Raw genomic sequence first — 22,102 nt, forward strand, 5'->3', positions numbered from 1 at the left:
GCCACAGCCACTACTAAGGAACCATTTCAAACCAGAGGACAAAATGAAGAGAAGACAATCCAGATAACATGTCTGCCACTCCCTCCATTGAACACCAGGGTTTTGAAATGATTTACACAATTTGCTGCCTGCCTTTTCTTTTTTAAGAAAAATTCCTGAGCTTGCCTGAAAGTGCCTCTTAAGACAGATGTCCCAAAGGTGGTTTTTTCAAAAGGCAACTGGATTTTCTTGTTTTTCCTTGAAGAGGTTTTGCTGCTTATCCAAGAAGCTTCTTCTGTTCTGATGCAGTTGAGTTCTGAACTGAAGAAGCTTCTTGGATGAACAGTGAAACGTCTTCAAGGAAAAACAAAAAAAATCCAGTTGCCTTTTGGTAAAGCACCTTTGGGACAACCATGATTTGGATGTCTGAGAATCTCCATAGACTCTTAAGACAGGTTTACTAGTTGCAGATTTTGGGAGGAAAAAACCCACTTGCATTTAAAATCATGCACCTTTCTAAAAAGGCACCTTTTTTGTTCACTGTATTTTAATATTAATCGGTATAAGTCCTTTATTATAAACATTGCAGTCCCTGTAATTTAACAAATCTTGACAATCATTTCAGACTATGGCAGCACTCATAATACATAAATACCCATGAAGGAAATATGAACAATATCAAGCGTGTAGAGCTTTGAACCTCCCACTCACTTCTAATTAAAGAAAACCAATTTTCCCCCATTCCTCAAAACAAGGATGTTAATTTCAGTCCAAATACGGAACCTTCCACTTATTCAAGCATTGTTAAATGTGAAGGAAGGCCATACCGCATTTTTATTCGCCTTCCTTTCTTCTTAGGCAGGTAATCAGTAAAAGGTGGTGAGAAAGAAAGAAAGAAAGAAAGAAAGAAAGAGAGAGAGAGAGAGAGAGAGAGAGAGAGAGAGAGAGAGAGAAGAGAAGAGAAGAGAAGAGAAGAGGAAAAAGGGAAAAGGGAAAAGGAAGGAAGTGTTGGAAGAATTATCCTTCTGGGTTCAGTTCCAAGTGGGGAAAAAGACACTGGAAACGTGGAGGCTGTTTGGAAAGATGGTTTAATGGTGGATAGGACCACATGGCTTGGAGCTCCAAAGTGAAAAGGACGATCACATGCTTCATGCTGAGTGTGCCTGGGTTTTATAGCCTCTGTTGGGATTTGAATTTGAGCTTGTATTCTGATTGGTGGTCAGACTCCCATGGGGCCATGCAGGAGCAACTCTGTAGGCTGTCCTGAATCCCAGGCTTGGTTGAACATTGCTGGATGATGATGTAATGAAAGGGCTTTGGGCAATTCCTATAGCTCTACCTGGAGATCTTTGTTATGTAAAATAGGCTGGCCTAGGCCAGAGTAATGGCCCATTAGCAAAGGTGTGGGGGGGTGAGTTTCTGCTTCTGAGTTTCTACTTCTCTTTTTAGGGGAAATATTCTGCCTTTTTAATATTTCCTAGGATATTTCATTTTTCTAGAAGAGCGGTTGGTGATAACTTCCTACAGAAGGAAAGGAGGAAGGAGAGAGAGAGAGAGAGAGAGAACAAACAAAAGAAAGAAAGAATTAAGATTACAGCGTTCAGATCTGCATTCCCTTCTAGTGCTTAGCTCTCCCAGCACACTTGGTATGTGACATTGCATTATTTTTATGTCTTGTATTAAATTACCAGCTACTTTATATATTTTATTTATCATATTTATGAACTGGCCATCTCCCTCGCAGAGGGAACCTGGCGGTGTACACTAAAATATTAAAAGCATAAAAACAATATATAAAGTTGAAAAAGAGGCAAGCAATGTTAAAAATTAATTGAGAGGCAGGAAGGCTTTGAGGGCACTAACCAGCCCCAGAGCTGCGTGCTCTTCGGTGAACTCAAGCAAGGAGGAAAGCCGTGTTTTTATGCCTTTCTGGAAGGCCAGGAGAGTGGTGTGGGGGGGTGCCTCACCTCCAGGGGGAGAGGGTTCCAGGGGGCAGGGGGCCCGTGGCAGAGAAAGTTCTCTACCTGCCCCCCGGGGGGGGGGAATTCAATTTTTTAAACAACTGGTTCTGTGGGTGTGGCTAGGTGGGCGAGGCTTTTTTCAGCAAAATTCCCCCCCCCCCATTTTTTTGCCTCCTGGGTTTCAGGGAAGCCTCCTGGGGGGAGCAGTAAGACAGTGAAAGGGATCCTGGCAGAGCTGATCCTCAGAACAGCCGATCGTTGGTAGGGCTGGGGAAAGAAATATCTTAAGGAATGACTGGGTAGGGGAGAATGCAGTCAGCAACGTCACGCATGTGCACAATAAGGACTGACTGGGCAGGGAGGGGTGGGGCCAGCCAGGGGCACGATTTGCTGGTTCTCCGAACTGTGCAGAATCATAACAACCGGTTTTATAGAACCGGTCCGAACCGGTAGAATCCTGCCCCTGCCTGGACCCCACCAGTCTCCACCAAATTCTTTGGCTGATGGGATCTCCAACAACTTACCTCCCCTGTCTGACCGGCTTATCTGTTGGGTACCACTGTCAACTTTACGTCCTTATGTACTGTACCAAACCTAGAATTGAAGGAATGTAGGTTAACAGACAACAGATAGATAATAGATCATCAGAGCTGGAAGGGGCCTTGTAGGTCATCTAGTCCAACCCCCTGCCCAAGCGGGAGACCCTACACCATTTCTGACAGATGGGAGTCCAATCTCTTCTTGAAAGTCTCGAGTGATGTTTTCCCCATTCTTAAAAGGTTAAAAAATTAATCTTTTGAACACTGACACCAAAGGAAAGAACACAAAAAGAGATGGCAGGCTTCCTCCTTTTGAAAAATAAAAACCATTCCAGGTTTAGATGGGACCCAGAGAATTCAACTTCAAAACCCCTGGAAGAAAAAGCACACGTTTTTGATCAAACAGGTAGAGAGTTGTCGGAGGAGCTCCAAAATCCCCCAGCCTTAGTTCAGTGTGGCTTTTTTCATTAGTTGGTTTTATTTCTGGGTCACCTTCTCTCTCTCTCCCTCTCCCTCTCCCTCCTTCTCTCTCTCTCTCCTTATCCTCCCCTTATAGTTTTTCCATTTTTTGAATGGAACATAGCACTTAGCAATAGCACTTAGACTTATATACTGCTTTATAGTGTTTTACAGCCCTCTCTAAGCAGTTTACAGAGTCAGCATCTTGCCCCCAACAATCTGGTTCCTCATTTTACCCACCTCAGAAGGATGGAAGGCTGAGTCAACCTTGAGTCTGGTGAGATTCGATCTGCCAAATTGCAGGCAGCTGGCAATCAGCAGAAGTAGCCTGCAGTACTGCTCTCTAACCACTGCGCCACCGTGGCTCATTCTTTAGTCACTGCAACTATACCTGAATGTTCACCAGCTCCTTCTCCAAATGTTGAGAAATGGCTATAATTGGGGTGGGGGTGGAAGCCCATGATTTGTTGGCTGAAGATCCCACATTTTTTTACTCAACAACCACTTTGTCAGACATGCCATCCTAAGAGATATGTTTATGGAGAACCCTACTCCACAAAGTTTGGAATAAATGTAAGGCCGGATTCTCCACAAAGATACCTCTTAGGGTGTCACCCCTGGAAACTGTTGTGGTTTGCCAGCATCAGGTGCGGCCGGCTGAGGTCTCAGAGAGCCGAGGACTCAGATGTGTGATGTAGGGATGAGGCCAGGACCATCAGGGAGTGGAATGCTGCCTTTGGAGATTGTGGAGGCTGGCAGCAGTGATGAAGAGGACCCCAAGGAGCCTGTGCCCATGCACGCGGGGCTGCTCAAAGGAAAGAGCAGCTGCAGCAGCACGGCACCTCGGGAGTAAGGCTGCAAGGTAATGGCCCCTCCCTTAAGAGATAAAAGCCAGATGAGAAACAGGAGTTCTTTGCAGGAAGCAAAGAAGTTTTTGCACTCAAGCCTTGTGGACATTTGGAATATCTTGGCTGGTGTTTGGTATTCAGTCGCAGCAAAATCTTACTAAGCTGTGGCATAAATAAGTGGCTATCTAACAGGGGGTTGGACTAGATGACCTACAAGGTCCCTTCCAACTCCATTAACCTGTAATTTGTAAATGCTTTGCTTCCTCCTTCTTCCTTCCTCCCACTTTCCCTCTCCCCAAGAAGCTTCTGGAAAAAGAATGAGGAGAAATGAGAAAAGGAGCTTTGCTGATTTATCTTTTTTTTAAATGTTATATAGGTGTGTTTATGCGGTCTTCTAGTTTTCAGATCCCTGAACCTTGCCTCAACAATCCAAACCATTACATAGCACTGATAGTATTATCTCCTATTAGGGAGCCAGATATTTTTTTTAGTGGAGGTACCAAGCTCAGTTTGAAAGTGGCTGATAAGGATTCTGTCTGAAGACATGCCCATCCGTGGGGGATTTAATTGCAGAAGAACCAGAAGGAGTCTTGAAGTTACCCATTAGTACCATCTGGACAGCGGAGGAAACAGCAGGTGCCCAGGTCACCTGGACATAGCTTTCCTTATTCTAATTAAGATGGTTAGCTAACCTCAAGATTGGCCCCAGCCATTAGGAGCCAGAAGGACTGGGCTCTGATCCAATCTGACAACTCAAGATATATTCAGGAAGCCAGATTAATTTGATTCCCTTTTCTCAAGCAATTTGATTTTCCATTTAACCGATTCGGAATGGAGTAACAGAGCATTCTCCCAAATAAAACCAGGAAGCTACCATTCATATGGCAAGAATGGGCGTGCCTTATTCTGCCGTTAGGTTTGGCAGAACGGGGAAAACATTGGAATCTATTCAACAATAAACAAAGCTATGATAACCAGCTGGCAGCAGGAGAGGAACGTGCATTTCTTCTTCACTGTTTGCCTCTGCCAAATTAACTTTCCCAACGAGTTGAAAGATTTGTTTATTCTGGTAGCCATGCTCTGCTAGGGAGTCTGCAAAGTATGGTTTCGGTATTTTCTCATTAATATTGGCCAAACATTTCTTTACCCCGATGATACAGATTTCTGAGCAAAGTGAGCTACCTGCATATATTTACAAATGGGCTTAATAGCTAATTCATGGCAAATAGTGAACTGAGACATGCAGACAATCCAGATACAGAATTTTTATCACGGGTTCATAGATTTTTTTTTCACTCCAGATTGTCAGACTGATTCTTTTTTTTTTTAAGTTTGAGCATCTAAGTTCAAGAGATGGTAACTGTTTGGAATGGAATGGAATAGAATAGAATAGAATAGAATAGAATAGAATAGAATAGAATAGAATAGAATAGAATAGAATAGAATAGAATAGAATTCTTTATTGGCCAAGTGTGATTGGACACACAAGGAATTTGTCTTTGGTGCAAATGCTCTCAGTGTACATAAGGAAGAAATAAAAAACATTCATCACGAATCATAAGATACAACATTGTGCTGTCCAGACAGTTTAGAGTTAGTTGGGATTTGAGAGCTGTCCCCTTAAGGGAATGCATCATGGTAAATGTAGTTAAGGTGTTCTGGGAAATGTAGTCCATGTCATGTGGTCACATCTGTAATCCTGATTGGTCACTAAATTGACCCTTGTTGGGTTGGGGAGGCTCCCTCTCTCTTGCCTGAAGCCATTAGCATGCAGTCGCTTCAATCAACATCATGGGGATGAGAGTTTATTATCTTTCTACACCACAATTCAGATATGCAAAGGATTGGACATTAAGAAGAACCTCATCATGAATGTGAGTTGACAGGATGCCTGATGAATCAATAAAAAAGACTTTGTATGGATGCTTTGTGGAGTTGATCTGTCTGCTTTATGCCATCCAAATATTAATAAGCAGAACAGTAGAAAGATAATAAACTCTCATCCCCATGATAGGTTACTAAAAAGCAATTAAATCATATTAGGGAACAAATAAAACAATATAAATTGTAAAGATATAAGCAACATGGTTTTAGTCCTAAGAGGGAAGAGATCGGTAATAGGAAGGATGAGAAGAAGAATAGTAATACAGTCATACTAAATAGGTTGACAGTGTTATGGGAGTTAGTTGTTTAGCAAAGTGATCGCATTTGGGTACACGTGATAAGCTCAGCCAAAATTCTCAAGTCAAGAATGATGCTTCAGGGGTTGAAAGGGGAAATACGGATGCCATCATGTTTATTGGAAAATCAGACATGGTTGCTACATATTTGAGTCACTTGGGGGGGGCGGGGCATTTGTTGGCATGCCTTTCAATAGGGAAGCATTGTTCCCAAATTACACCTTGAATGAATATAATGGCTAACAAGGGCAGGAATGGTTTATTTTACACCTACATTTCCCAAGATCTCAAGCTCAAAGCTCCCAATTTAAATATATATATTTTCCCCCCCAAAAGTATCAATGTATCAGAAATGGAACCAAGTAGCGTGGTGAGTGAAAACTTGAACTATTGATATGAACAAGAAAGAAACAGTCCATTTTTCTCTAACTAGAGAACATGCATGAATAAAAGATCCTGTTTTGTAAAATTGCAGTGGACCATGAGCCAATGTTGGGATTTCTCCTTTCCTTGACCTGATGCTTCCTCTGTTCCTTCATTATGGCTTCCCATTCAAAGTTTGTCTAACTGTCGGTAAAACTCTCAAAGGTGCTTTTGACCTGGATGACGGAGATGATGGAGATCTCCATAGACATGATGTCGGTCAAAGTATTTCTCAACCTTAGCAACTTTATGATGTGTAGACTGTATGGTGGATAGGGAATTCTGGGAGTTGAAGTATCAGGACTGCTCTCTCTCGCTCTCTCTTTCTCTCCCTCCTTTCTTTTCTTTCTCCATCTCCTTCCTTCCCTCGCTCCGTCTCTCTCTCTCTCTCTCTCTCTCTCTCTGTTTCTCCCTCTTTCTCTCTCTCTTTTTTCTCTCCCTCCCTCCCTCCATCTATCTATCTTTCTATTTTATTGCAACCAAAACCGGATCTAAATTTATTTGCAGTCAGGCAGTGAGCTGGTCACTCAGGATTCTCTTAGGGTCGTTCATTTAGTTCTGCAAAACCAGATCTTCATTTGAAGAGTTGCAAAGAGACGGAGAACATTCAACTACTAATACAACCTTTTCCCTGCCTCGTCTGGCCAAGCACCCAAAGACAGAATACTGTCAAAAGTCCCCCGCCAAGTAATGCATTGATCTCCCCTGGGCAGGTCCAAAAGTCTCTGTGCTCTGGATAACAACAGCCAAGGATTTCTCCTCATCTTTTGCGAGCCTGCACAGCTGGGCTCCATTACAAAGCAATTTCATTTGCCTGTTCTTAGAGGGTTGGAAAAGACTGAAGTGAATTATGGTGACTCAAAGAAATCTTTGATTTGTATACATTCAGGTCTCCAAGCAAAGGGAGCTGCTGCTGGAGTCCTTTTGTGTTGTTGCGTTGGAGCACTTGGAAGCAAACCAGCAGATCTTTTCAGCTATACAAAGGCTCTTTTAAACCACTTGATTAACTAAATGCTTCGTGCCAATTAGTAAGATGTGCAAAACTGAGAATATGCTCACACTTACGTTCAGACCTGTGACTTTCCAATATCTCACTACAGAATTGCTTGGTGAGTCCTTCAGGCCTAAGAAGTTGAAAAAATGTCTTCTTTGTTATTGTTTCTATTTGTTTTTTTCCCCATCATATTACCATCCTCAAGTGCAAACCTAATGAAGGTAGGGTCCCCACCACCACACACACAGTGGATTTTAGTGGGGTTTGAACACACCTTACTGTACACAAGATTGTGACTGTAGGATTAGTGGATTTTTCCAGATAACAATTTGTAATTTTCAATGATTTATTCTGCTTTGGTGTTGTGGTTAGCTGGCAGCAGGTGTGGACAGCTGAGGAGAGCGAAGCCTTGGATGAGGGGCCAGGACCATTAGGGAGTAGACTGCTACCTTCAGAGATTGTGGGGGCTGGCAGCAGTGATGAGGAGGTTCCCAAGGAGCCTGTGCCAAGTGCGCATGAATGCAGGATTGCTCACAGGAAAGAGCAGCTGCAGCAGCACGGGCAACTTGGGAGTAAGGCTGCAAGGTAATGGCCCCTCCTTCAAGAGGATAAAAGCCAGCTGTAAATCGGGCGTTCTTTGCAGGAAGCAAAGACATTTTGAAACTCAGCCTCGTGGACATTGCAGTATCTTAGTTGGTATTTGAAGACTCTTGTGTTGAAGAATATTTCTATGTCATTCCTGGCAGCCTCGCACAGTTTTGGTGAGGTTTGTGCTTATCAAAGTAATTTGTTTGCAGCAGCCTTTTAACTGGGAATTTGTAAGAATCATTAAAAGGTTTCTGTTCCCTTTGGTTCGTGTTTGTCTTATTGGAAAAGGGTTTGGGTCAGAACACTTGGTGAAGATGAACAGGTAGAAATCTGGACAACAAAATGGCTCTCTGGAAATCCGTGTTCCAGCCAGTACTTCTCTCACCTTCCCATTTCAGATGGGGAAAAGCAGAGACATAAAAACCATCTGCCCAAAACTTCTGCAGGACCAGACTTGAAAAAGCTGCCAAAATATCCACTGAGACATGGCCAGAAACACCACTAGTCTCTCCTTGTTCAAAAATTCATTGGAAGAAATAAAAAAAGATGCTTGTGAGTGAAATGTCTGAAAGTGCCTTTCTGAATTCCAATATTTGAGGGGCTCCTACAAAGAGAAGGGAGTCAAATTATTCTCCAAAGCACCAGAAGGCAAGACAAGAAACAATGGATGGAAACTAACCAAGGCGAGAAGCGACCCAGAACTAAGGAGAAATTTCCTGACCAACCAATGGTATAGTATGCCTTCAGAAGTTCTGGGTGCTCCATCAATGGAGGCTTTCAAAAAGAGACAGGAGAACTATTTGTTTAAAATGGTATATGGTCCCCTGTTCAAGCAGGGGGTTGGACTAGAACAGCAGTCACCAACCGGTGGTCAGTGGACCACTGGTGGCCCACGAGAAAATTTTGGTGGTCTGCAGAAAAGAATATTTGCATTTTTTATGTTGCACTAAATCAGGAGTCCTCAAACTACGGCTCCTGGGCCGGATACGTGCAATGTTTTGCTGCAGAGAGTCTCCCCCTTCTGGGTCTTTTTGTGCAGGTTGGAGGGGGGCAGAAATTCTGACTTGGGGCCTGCTTCAGCCTCCTGGCGTGGGGCTTTGGGCAAAGGCAGGAGCTGGAGGGAAGGGCCGCTGGTGGCGAAGAACCGGAAGGCCTTGTTCCAGTGGGACTGCATCATGTCCTGGAAGTGGCTGACCATCGCAGCCCGTTGAACCTCCAGGCACCAGTATCTGGCCATGCACTCCTGCAGGTCTTCCCTTTGCATGGAAAGCCTACGCTTGTAGTCCTGAGTGAGATGCTTCTGCTGAGCCTCCTTCTTGGTCAGATCCAATTTGAACTGAGCCAGCTGTTTTGCCAACTCTTTCTCCTGGTGGCTGCTTAGCTTCAACAACTGCTTCCTGTTGGGGCCCTAAGGAGCCTGGGCAGGAAGGCGAGGAGTATCGGTGAGAGGAGGGGCAATGTTGTGGTTCGCCGGCAGCAGGTTCGGATGGCTGAGGTCTCGGAGAGTGAGGACGCAGATGAGGGGCCTGCGTGGGATGCAGGGATGGGGCCGGGACCATCAGAGAGTGGAGTGTTGCCTTTGAGGCTTATGGAGGCTGGCAGCAGTGATGCAGAGGACCCTGAGGAGCCTGTGCCCTGTGCCCATGCGCGCAGGGCTGCTGGAAGGAAAGAGCAGCTGCAGCAGCATGGGCGACTTAGGAGTAAGGCTCTAAGGTAATGGCCCCTCCCTTAAGAGACACAAGCCAGCTGAGAAACCAGAGTTCTTTGCAGGAATCTAAGAAGTTTTTGCACTCAAGCCTTGTGGACATTCGGACTATCTTAGTTTATGTTTGGAGACTCTTTGTGTTTGAAATATGTCTTGGCAACTTTATCTAGTGTTCTTGGTAGCCTTGCACAACCTTGGAAAGGCTCATTGCTTATCAGAGACAGTTAGTTTGAAACAGCCTTTTAACCATGAAGGAACGCAATTCGTAAAGAATCATTAAAAGGTTTTGCTGTTTGGTGTTGGTTTCCTTGGAACAAGGTTTGGGTCAGAACAGGCGAATGGAGGCCGGCGTAGTGCCCCTCGTTGTGAGTGACATTGAGTTGGCCACGCCTACCCAGTCACATGACCACCTTGCCACACCCATCCAGCTGGCAGATCATATTAGTGGTCTGTGGGGTTTAAAATTATGAATTCAATGGTCTCTGAGGTCCGAAAGGTTGGTGACCCCTGGATTAGAAAACCTCTGTAATTCCTTTCAAGTCTATTATTCTATGTTCTATGAATGTTATGTTCAAAAAGGAGCAATTACCAAAAAAAAAAAAAAAAAAAAGCTTACATCCAGGGAAATGTAAATCCTTAACTGAGATTAGCATGGTGTATGAACGCAACTACCAAGTCTTAATGGACCTGCCTCAATATGATATATGAATGCAGAAATATAGTTCCAGGGGAAATCATATTAGGAAACGGAGCTTGGGCGCAAAACCTTTGGAAACAGACCCTTAAAACACATCTGAATACATTTTCAAGGCTCGCTGGCCCTGGGTATTTTGGTCTCAGTGCTGAGTTACAGGTGTGAGGCAGCACAAAACTGTGTAATGGTGCTTGCAGACCAAGAGCAGGTATTAGAAAAAACACACTAGCTTTTTCTTAACCTCCTCATCCTTGGCAAAGGAGGAACATCCTCCATTTCCTGCTCTAAGAAGGCAGATCAGCTCTGAAACAAAAGAGCTAATAAAGGGTTTGTGATTGTGTAGGTTGTACAAGACACAATGACCCAGAATCACCCCGCCTCTGTGGCAAGTGCCTTATGCAGCTCTTTCATTCAAGCTGAAGGTTTCGGTGATAAATGGGATGTTCAGTCTTGGAGGGGAGGAAAAAAGAAGAAGAAAATCCCCTCTCTCATCTTATTTTCAACATCATAATCATTTCATCTACTAGACCCTTTTACATGGGGACAGGAAACCTGTGACCCTACTGGCAATGTAACCCCTAATCTCCATTTCTGTAGCCCCTCCAAAACTCCTCCCGCCAGTGTCCACCCACAAAAGGGGTCAAATTATTCTCCAAAGTCCCAGGGGGCAGGACAAGAAACCATGGATGGAAACTAATCCAGGAGAGAAGCAACCTGGAATTAAGGAGAAACTTCCTCACAGGGAAGACAATTAACCAGTGGAACAGAAGTTGCCTCCAGAAAGGAGGCTCACTGGAGGCTTTTAAGAAGAGACTGGACAGTCACTTGTCTGAGATTGTATAGGGACTGAACTAGAAGACCTCCAAGGTCCTTCCAGCTCATTCATTCTATTTTGCTGTTGCAGTGTAGCAGAAGAGGATGTCAACATGGGTGATGACAATGAAGGACTAGATGACACCCAGGCCCAGGAGTCCTTCTGCTTGATCTAAACCAGAGGATTTCTTCAAGCCAACCAACAGACCATTGCCTGGTGTGTCAAAGATCATCCTCCAGTATACAGTGTGGTACAAAAAGGTAAAGGTTTCCCCTGTCCAGTTGTGTTTGAACACAATTCTGTTCTGTTCTGTTCTGTTCTGCTCTATTCTGTTCTATTCTATTCATTCATGAATTCTATACTTCTATTCTTTATTCATCTATTCTATTCTATTCTATTCTTTATTCATCTATTCTATTCTATTATTTCATAAATTCTATTCATCTATTCTATTCTTTATTCATCTATTCTATTCTTTATTCATCTATTCTATTCTATTTCATAAATTCTATTCTTCTGTTCTATTCTGTATTCATCTGTTCTATCCTATCCTATCCTATCCTATCCTATTCTTCTGAAGGCAAGCCATTCCACTGTTTAATTGTTCTAACTGTCAGGAACTTTCTCCTTATTTCTAGGTTGGTCCTCGCCTTGATTAGTTTCCATCCATTGCTGCTTCTTCTGTATTGAGGTTCTTTGGAGAACAGGTGGATCCCTTCTTCTTTCTGGCAGCCCCACAAATATTGGAACACTGCTTATCAGCCAGGCAAGTTTAATATATTCATTTTTTTTCTCATATATCATGATGGTTTATATACTGCTACAATAGCGCCTAATCTACCGGAAGCATCAGGCATATATATACATGGCTACTTGTGAAACTATGGGAAAATATGATAGTTTACTAGAAAGTCTCTGAAGGTTTCCAGAATTGGTTTTTTGTTTTCTTTTGTGTGTGTTTTTTTAAGAAATCTGACCCTCATCTGAAAGATACCAGTAAACAACTAGACACAAGGACAGTTTTTTGCCAAAAGCTATCACTCTGCTAAACAAATAATTCCCTCAACACTGTTCAACTATTTACAAAGTCTGCACTGCTATTACTATTAATCTTCTCATCACTCCTCATCACCCATCTCCTCCCACTTGTGACTGTATGGATGTAACTTTGTCACTTGTATCCTTACGATGTATATTGACTGTTCCTAGTATGATTTGATTGCTCATTGTATTCTATGACTATCATTAAGTGTTGTACCTGATGATCCTTGACTCTTGACAAATGTATCTTTTCTTTATGTACACTGAGAGCATATGCACCAAGACAAATTCCTTGTGTGTCCAATCACACTTGGAATAGATTTCTATTCTATTCTATCTATCTAAAGTGAGGACAGATTAAAAATTATCTGGGAGGAGAAAGGCAACATGATGTTGCAACACCAGAAGGCAAGACAAGAAACAATGGATGGAAAATAATCTAGGAGAGAAGCAATCTGGGATTAAGGAGAAACTTCCTAACGGTGAGAACAATCAACCAGTGGAACAACTTGCCTTCAGAAGTTGTGGGTGCTCCATCACTGGAGGCTTTGAGGGAGAAACTGGACAACCACTTGTCTGAAATGGTACAGAGTGTCTATTTGAGCAGGGGGTTGGACTAGAAGACCTCCAAGGTCCCTTCCAGGGGTGGGATTCTACTAGTTCGCACCTATTCGCTAGAATCGGTTGTTAATATTCTAAGCAGTTCGAAGAACAGGGTTGTTAGAAGAAATTACTGGCCTAATCCTGTAAGGAAGACAGGAAGGAAACATTCTGGTGTCGCTTACAGAAACTGCCTCTCCGTTAACCCTAATTACATTCTTGGCAGGACTAGACTTCCTGTCTCTGGAACTTCTCTAGAGTTTTTTCCCCTCCTTTGCTGGTACTTTGCTTGTGTGGAATGACCATTCAAGTTACAATGGCACTGAAAAAAGTGACTTATGACCATTTTTCACACTTCAACTGTTGCAGCATCCCCACAGTTATGAAAGGCCAGGCGAGGAGATGCGTGCCTCGATGTGAGTGATATTGAGTTGGCCACACCCAGCCAATACCATGACCACCAAGCCACGCCCACAGAACTGGTTGTTAAAAAATTTGAATCCCATCCCTGGTCCCTTCCAACTCTATTCTGAATCTAGATTCTAGGTCCTCTGAAGGATGGCAGAGATCTTGAATTTCCCATCCTAACCTGCTCCCCTTTGGAAGCTGCGATTTGCGATTAAAATCCATTGAAAAAAGATCCGTTGTGGATTCTTCCTGATTGGTCAACGCACAGGAACCAGGGCTTTGCCTGTCCTCCACAAGGATACATATTGTCATGGGCGAAAGCTCCCCAAAGTGACGGTCTGATTAAAGGAATAATAGAAGAGGCTTTTAAAGGCTTCTGCGCCTCCTTCCTGGCTGACAGCTAAAAAGTGGCAACGTATCATTTGGCCTCCACAACACACAAAGCATCTTAATTAAAGGTTGTCTAAAAATACAGCAGGATCCTTCTGAAGCCATGGCTGCTGCTGGTGCTCCCCGCTTTTTGGAAGAGCTGGTGCCAGAAGGAAGGAGGAGAAGGAGGAGCCAGACGCCAAATCTGGGAATATTCTTCAGACTGGCAGAGAGAAGTTTATTGCTCAGCTATAGGAGCTGAGGAGGAGGAGGAGGAGGAGGAGAAGGAGAAGGAGGAGAGGAGGAAGAATAGGAGGAGGAGGAGGAGGAGGAGGAGGAGAAAATGGAGGAAGAGGACAAGGAGGAGGAGGAGGAAGAGAAGAATGAGGAAGAGGAGGAGGAGAAGAAGGAGGAAGAGGAGGACAAGGAGAAGGAGGAAGAAGAGGAGGAGGAAAAGAATGAGGAAGAGGAGGAGGAGGAAGAGGGGGACAAGGAGAAGGAGGAAGAAGAGGAGGAGGAAAAGAATGAGGAAGAGGAGGAGGTGGGGGAACAGGAAGAGGAGGAGGAGGAGGAAGAAGAGGCAGCATCCAACTTCTGCAAAGAATATAAAATCTTGCACTGGTGAAGTAAAGTAATAATAATTACAAGTACCACCACAATTGAGCCCAACATTTATGTTGCTCAGTGAGAAATTTGTTAAGTGAGCTTTTACCCCATTTTACGACTTCTCTTGCCACATTTCTGTAAGTGAACGACTGCAGTTGTTAAATTAGTAACATGGTTGTTAAGGGAATCTGGCTTCCCCACTGACTTTGCTTGTCAGAAGACAACTTAGTTACTTCACATCAACTAAGACACAGCATTCCTAATTAGTTGCCAGTGGTGAAGAGTGGCCTCACTCTGGTTTAAACACATGCGAGTGCAAATGAATATGACCACTAGATGGCAGCAAAGAGACACAGAAAACTGGCTTTTTGTTGCCATCTAATGGTTATTCCCTGTTTTCCTACCCACATCTGGTAGCCCTGTGATATCTGAACTCAGCCATTATGGCTTTTAATTTAATGGCTGAAGATGGTACGTAAACTCAGTTGTTTGTGGCCTGTTCAGCAAATCATGGTAATGTGCACACCCACAATGATTGGATTGGAAAAACCAGCTGATTGTCACACACACACACACACATACACACAAAGGCTTTTGGCTGGAATAGCTTTTCTTTTCCCTGCACTTGCCATAATAATCCTCTTCTACATGGTTGTTAAAAGATTTCTTGATTATCTGCAATTACTGACCAGGTTGCCTGCAATTGAAAGAGAAAGAGAGAGGGGGGGAGGGAGAGGGAGGGAGAGAGAGAGAAAGAGAGAGAGAAAGAGAGAGAGAATTATAGAAAGTGAGGAGGGAATGACATTTTATTTCAATTTAAGTAGCATACCTTGGAGCTTTCTCAAAAGCCCAGTGGCTTCCCTGAATGACAGATGCCACATCTGGAACACAACCCTACCGTAATTAGTAGCTCCTGGAATTCAGTTCAATCTACCATGAAAGAGAAGAGCAGCCTCTAAAGTCTGCCTTCAAAGGACTCCGAAACCGTCCTACTGCATGAGTTTCTTGCTAGGTCGGACACTCCATTCTCCTTGTCATCAGAGCCGCAGAAAGAGAAGGTGTGAAAGAGAAATTGCTGCCCATTCTGATGTGTCTTGCAACCGATGATCTTCCACCCACCTGGGCCAGCTTTTCAGCAAAGCGTTAATTTAAAAATTGGGGAGGAGCGGCCAAGAAAGGAAGCCGATAAGAAGACTGAGTGGAGATAAAAAGGAAGATCAAAGGCCCATGAAATTCGAGATCGTTCGGAGAGAATGTCTTCTGGCACAACTTTGCCAAACAACCTTTCTCCCTTTGAAATAATAAAAAAATACTTGGGAGCTTTTAGATTTTGGCAGCGGTTTGCTCTCCAAGCTTGTTTCGATTTATAAGCTAAAGTGAGTAGGAGAAGAAAATTCTGCTGATGATGTTACCTAGTTTGGTAACGAAATGTTCAGAAACTGGATTGAAACTGGAGAGCAAACCACTGCCAGATTCTTCCTCACTCCTCGGACAACATGCTGAGTATATTGCATATAAGTTTAAAGCAGCGATCCGTAACTTTTTTGGCTCTGTGGGCCAGTGGCAGGGCCAGTGGGGGGGGAGGCATGGTTTTTGCACATGCGCACACCCCTTGTATAAATGCAGCTTCCAACTTACGTGGCCCAGTTCCCAACAGGCCGCGGCCAGCCACTGAAATGTGGACTGGTGATTGGGGACCCCTGGTTTAAAGAGCTGTATTGGAGTGTTGGAAGAAATATCCTTCTGCGTTCAGTTCCAAGTGGGAAAAAAAGACACTGGAAACGTGGAGGCTATTTGGAAAGATGGTTTAATGGTGGACAGGACCACATGGCTTGGAGCTCCAAAGTGAAAAGAATGGCCCACATGCTTCAAGATGTTGGGTGAGGGAAAAGAAGGGCCAAGATGCTGAGAGATCCTTAATTTTATACCCTCTATTGGGCCCCACCTTAGTGTTTCCTGTTCCTGTGCAAGAAATGTATCCCACTGGCTGTCAGACTCCTGGGGGGCGGGGTCTTAACTACTTTTGTAGGCTTTGTCTGGACCACGTGGCTTCACCTGAGTGCCGGCTGATGCAGTCTTCCCAAGCCAGGTAGTGAGATGGGTAGAGGGCTTTGTTATGTGGAATACTCTGGCCCAGGCCTTAATGGCCCACCCATTAACAAAGATGGGGGTGAGCTTCTGCTTCTGAGGGGAGTTTCTGCTTCTCTCTTTAGGGGAAGTATCCTGCCTTTTAGTATATCCTAAAATATTTCATTTTCCTAGGAAAGGGGTGGGTTTTAACTTCCAACAGGAACAAATTGGACATGCCAGGCATCAGGTAAATGAAGTTCTCTTCAACAATCATGAAGAGAAGGATTGGGAATCTGGACTTTTGAAGACAATTTGACAGGAAGAGGCAGAAAAGAGAAAAACCGGTTTGTGAACGAACCAAAGGAAAGGATTAGGAAGATCTATAGGAAATCCAGTAGTAGAGAGAAAGATTTCAGTGCCAGTTTCCACAACATGTACAAACTATTTTCTTCAATGTAGTTTATCAAACCACAGTTGGCTGGTTTACACAAGACACTAAGCCCCATATCATGGTTTTTAAAGCACAGGAAAAGTAAGGCTAGAAAGAAGACTAGATTTCTAGAACACACCAAGACAAACATCATGGCTTAGCCTTAGACTGATGTACCAGTCCCGCCCACATCAGCATCTGAGATAAAACATCTGGCTTTGGGACACCCCTGAGCAGCCATTAGAGGAAAACAAAGGAACATTAACAAGCCATTAAAGTACATTGTATAGAAGATGCTTGACAAGCAAATACTCCTAAAAAAATAAAACCCTGGTTATAAATGAGGATTTATCTACAAATCACAACAATTTATATTAAAGTCCAGCTTTACATATCATTTCAGGCTTAATCACATTTCTACCTAGTGTATTGTGTAAATCAGGTCGTTTATTTATTTTTCTTTGAAAAAAAGAATGTCTTTTGGTTATTTTCTTGTGTTGCAAATTCCTTAATTTAACTATGTGCTGTCCTTAGAAAATAAGAACATAACCCAACTGAATTAACCCATTTTCCCATACATTGCCAAAAAGAGACTGAATTCATACAGATGCTTAGCTTCCCACACAATGAAATAGTCTAACCAGAGTTGTAAGTTTCAGGTGCCATACGAATTTCTCTACTGGTTCTGTCTGACCAGGAGGAGCATGTGAGTCAACCTGACCCATTCAAGCTATTATCTTAAATTAACATCCAAGCGGTAACAGGTAATAGCAGTTTTGTTTCCAACTCTATTATTTACTGTCAATCTTTTAGAATCAGGAAGTTGAAGGAAAGGTGAAGGGAGTTAGAATAGAAAAGCCTAAGAGATAGGATCTTTGAAACAAACTAAAGTAGTTTGAAAAAAGACCCCTTGTAACAGCTGCCACTGAAGCAAAGTTAATTAAAGTAAAATTAGCTCTCACATTTTGCTTTAAACTGAATCAAGATTCTTACACTCTTTGAAAGAAGGCTGAACAAAGCCTTACTTGTTCACATCCGTTCTTTTATTTTGTCTTTATTGTAATGGATCATATTCGTAGTCTGAAGTTGCCGCAGGATCGAACTCCCTTGATCATCCTTGTTACTTTTGGACTGTACATTAGACCAACTGCCTATTGGGATCCTTAAATTAAAACAACGTATTTCATATGTGGCCAGGAAGTGCTTCTGTATGAATTCATCCATTATGGTCCACAGATTAGCAAGTGAAAGAATGCAGGCTTTGCTGATAAACTTTACAAATTAGGCTTGAGTGTAATTTGTGAACCACAGTTAGCATTCCCATCCCTCTTCTGGCTCTTTTGGAGTGTTGATCTCACAAAAACAAAGCAGCAACAACCAAGAGATGAAAACAAAAGTTATTTTGATGGGGGAACCATCAGCAATCTCAAAGCTGTAGGCAATAATGTGAAGTTAAAAGTTAAAGAGGAGAAACCAGGACAGATTATCTTTGTATTCTGGCCAAGAAAACTAGGAGTTGAGTTTGACCCAAGGGAGTCCTTCCCTTACCATAATTATTATTGAGATGAAGGCCACATTGCTTAAGTACCAGACCTGTATTGAACTGGAGAAAGTCCAGATGTCCTCTTAAAAAGCTTGTTGCCGGATCTAAAATACCTTGCTTGGCCTTGTTGGACGTTAGGGCTTCTAGGTTTCAAACTGCATCTTAAAAATTAGCTCCAGGCAGTCAACAGCTTGACATGTTTTCCGGCACTGCACAAAGACACACATATCAAATGAGAATAAATTTTGCATATGTTAAGTAAACCATTTGCAGATTGCTTCTGGATAAACTGCCTTTTGGCCCCAGAGAGGTGTTTGTTTTGCCCAATTAGACAAATTAGAAGTGAGAGTGCCAGCAAATAATATGGAACTATGCTATTCAGGACTGCCATCTTCATGGACAAGATCCTTCAGGAAGGGCTGATCTACCAATCAATCTCCTTTGCACACTTTGCAGCATTAGAATTTCCTCCCATTCAACTCAAGATTAGGGGATTCAGTTATTCAATTGCCCTGCCCTACTTGAAGCACCAGAACTGGGGACATAGATATTGTCATCCTGCATTTCTGGATGCCTTGTAGTGGATAAGATGATGCTCCAGTTGTTCTCTTTCTTCTTTGGAAGAGATGGCGAAGACCAGACTCCTCTCTAGAGCACAAAAAGTCTCCACAGACCGTTCTCATCCTGGACATTCATATTTCGAATTGTTACCATCAGGGAGACATTATAGGTGTCTCCCTGATGGTAACAATTATAGGTGAGGACTAATAGACTGAGAAACAGTTTCTTTTCCAAGGCAATAATTGTCTTGAATCAAACAGTGCATTTGTGATTTAGTTCTACGTATAAGTGACATTTTTAAACTATCTAACTTAATGTATGTTTTAAATAGGTTTTAGACTAGGTTGTTTATTATTACTATTATTATTATTATTATTTTAATTATTTTAATTGTGAAATACTGTGTAGTGTGATTTTGATGTGGTATTTGGGGCACTGTGCTGGAGTAGCTTTCAAATTTCATTGTATTTTGAATGCAATGACAATAAAGGTATTCTATTCTATTCTATTCTATTCTATTCTATTCTATTCTATTCTATTCTATTCTATTATCATCCTTTCTTTTTCTAGTTGGTTTTCTTTCTGCAAAATAAGAAGAGAAGTAAGTCTCATTGATAGTGTTAAAAGAGGAATTGGTTAAGGATGGAATTGCCAAAAGATAGTGGTAGGAATTGTACATGAGGAAGCCTGGCTGGAGCGCTCCAAAACATTACAGTATTTGTATAAGTTCATTTCTTGCATCGTTATGCATTCATGTTTATTTAAAAGCGTTTATACCACCATTCAAGTCTCTGGTCCAAGAATTATGTATAGAAAAAGAAGGTTTATTATCTTATGACTATTATCAGCAGCCTGATAATAGGTGATAAGTCCTGCCCACCTAACAGTTCCAAAGCATGCGAGTAGAGAAATAGGTACCACTTTGGTGGGCAGTTAACTGTGTTCTGTGTTCCTCGGCATAAAGTCAGGCTAAACACATGACCATGGAAAATGTCTTTGGACAATGCTGGCTCCTTTGGCCAAGAAACAAACAACTGGACAGGGAAACCTTTACTTTATCTTTATTATCAGCAGCTGCATTATGGGCCACACAAATAGCACAAAATTGCAAAGGGTTGGATTTAGCTTCATCTTTGATTGATGAGTTATTATGAAAACCAGACCCAACCCATCGTTCCATCTGTGCATCAGCAACATTTTCCCCCCCAGGCCTGCCAGGAATAAGCTCAATTGAATCAGTGGGATTTTTGAATAGCTGAGCAATGACTGTAAGGGCAAGAAAAAGGAAGAGTGCAGGAGCATGTGCGGGAAATAAAATAGTAAATTTACCTTTTAGTAAACAGAACTCAAGTCAATCGTAAATAAAGGTATAAAACTGGGCTCAGGCTAAATTCAAAGATGGCTAACGCATTTGATCTAAACACGCTGGATACCGGCAGCCTTCATTATTTATGTAATACAGCACTTGGAATGTTCATGTATGCAAAATGTGTATTTTATCAAGAGGACTTTCAAGAGAGCATTGCATTTCAGGATGAAATCCACCCCACTCAGCCCAAAATGTATTCATTCTGCAACTTTTTCAGAAAAAGAAAAAACCCTTGCCTGCGAAAATCTGACCTATTTCAGGCATTTTTGGCTATGGGAATAAGGGTATTTTATACCAGTTGGAAGGTTGACAGGGCAGGTTCAAGACCCAAGTGCTAACATGATGGGGTGAGCTTCCGTTCCTTGCTCCAGCTCCTGCCCACCTAGCAGTTTAAAAGCATGCAAATGCAAGTAGATAAATAGGTACAACTTTGGTGGGAAGGCAACAGTATTCCATGTGCCTTGGCATACGGTATTGCTGGCCACATGACCACTTTGGAGCTGAGTATCGCCCCCTAGAATCGGACATGACTGTACAGGGGAAACCTTTACCTTTATACATAGCATGGTCTCCATGTCAGCCATTTTGTGGCAATGCTCACTGGTCTTTCAAATTGCAAACCTATTTGCTACCTCTGCAGGTTTTGCTCCACATAAAACAGTCAACTCTTGGCTAACCTTTTGTCTAAGACTCTAAGCTTGCCCCAAACGAGAACTATTTATGGGATCTTCACCAAGACCAAAAAGGAAAACCATTTAAATATTATGATCTGAATTTAGCCTACTTCCATACATAAAATACCACTGAAAGCCTTAGACCGCAACTTACCTCCTTTGTGGATTGTAGCCAGTTCTTCCATTACCTGCAGGGGAATTGTTTTTGTGATTCAAATGGCAGCGGGACGCTGTTGTAGAAACAGCCTTTGGTGGCTGCGCTGGGAGCTTCTCTGAGTGCCTTATTTCATAGACGTTAGATATCATGGAGATAGTCAAATCTAAGATCCCTGTTTACACTTCCCACTACCTGCAAAGATCTATTTTTAAGATCAAGCTTTTAAAAACTCATCTGTCAGGTTGTTAACTTTGGCCTTGTGGTGGTGAAACCAGCAGTGATGGCCTTTAATATTTAATATTTAATATTCCCCATCTGTCAGGATCATGGATAAATCCTTGAAGATCAAAATTAACTTCTAAGGCTAATGGCAACAATTTTCCCACCAAACATCCTGCAGGTGTGAGAGGACCACAATTCTCATCATCCCCAGCTGGTACACCTCCTTGGAGTACAGGGTAGAAAGGATGGGGAATTTGGTACCAACATAGTAGGGCGAAGGCTATTGTAGAAGAGGTTTAGTAAAGTTCCACAACCCAACACTGTAACCAACTTTTCTTAAACATTCATTTAATCTCTGTTCAAGGAAAAGAAAATCCAAACACAAGAAGCAACATAATAAATGCCAGTCATCCCAAGAACCTTAGATGCTTCGGAAATACTTCCCAGATCTCCACTAGCAATTTGCCCCAACCACCCCACATTTGAGCAGAATGACCTGAAAAGATCTCTGTGGATATTCAGTAACTCACAAACAAAAACCATACTTCATTAGAGAGTTCCAGTTCACGGTAAGGTGTCTCTGAGCATTGACCAGTATCTGAAATTTTTTTAGATCTCTTCAGATCTTCCTACCTAACAGGAACTGGGCCTGTCTAGTCTAGGGAAGAGAAGGACCAGGGGAGGCAGGATAGCAGTCTTCCAATATTTGAGGGGCTGCCACAGAGAGGAGGGAGTTAATCTATTTTCTAAAGCTCCTGTAGGCCAGACAAGGAATAACGGATGGAAACTGAACAAGGAGAGATTCAATCTGGAAATAAGGAGAAACTTTCTGACAGTGAGAACAATCAACCCATGGAACAGAAGTTGC

This window comes from Pseudonaja textilis, chromosome 13 (genome assembly GCF_049901715.1).
Source record: "Pseudonaja textilis isolate UNSWEBS1 chromosome 13, rPseTex1.2, whole genome shotgun sequence".
In the NCBI taxonomy this organism is placed as follows: domain Eukaryota; kingdom Metazoa; phylum Chordata; class Lepidosauria; order Squamata; family Elapidae; genus Pseudonaja; species Pseudonaja textilis.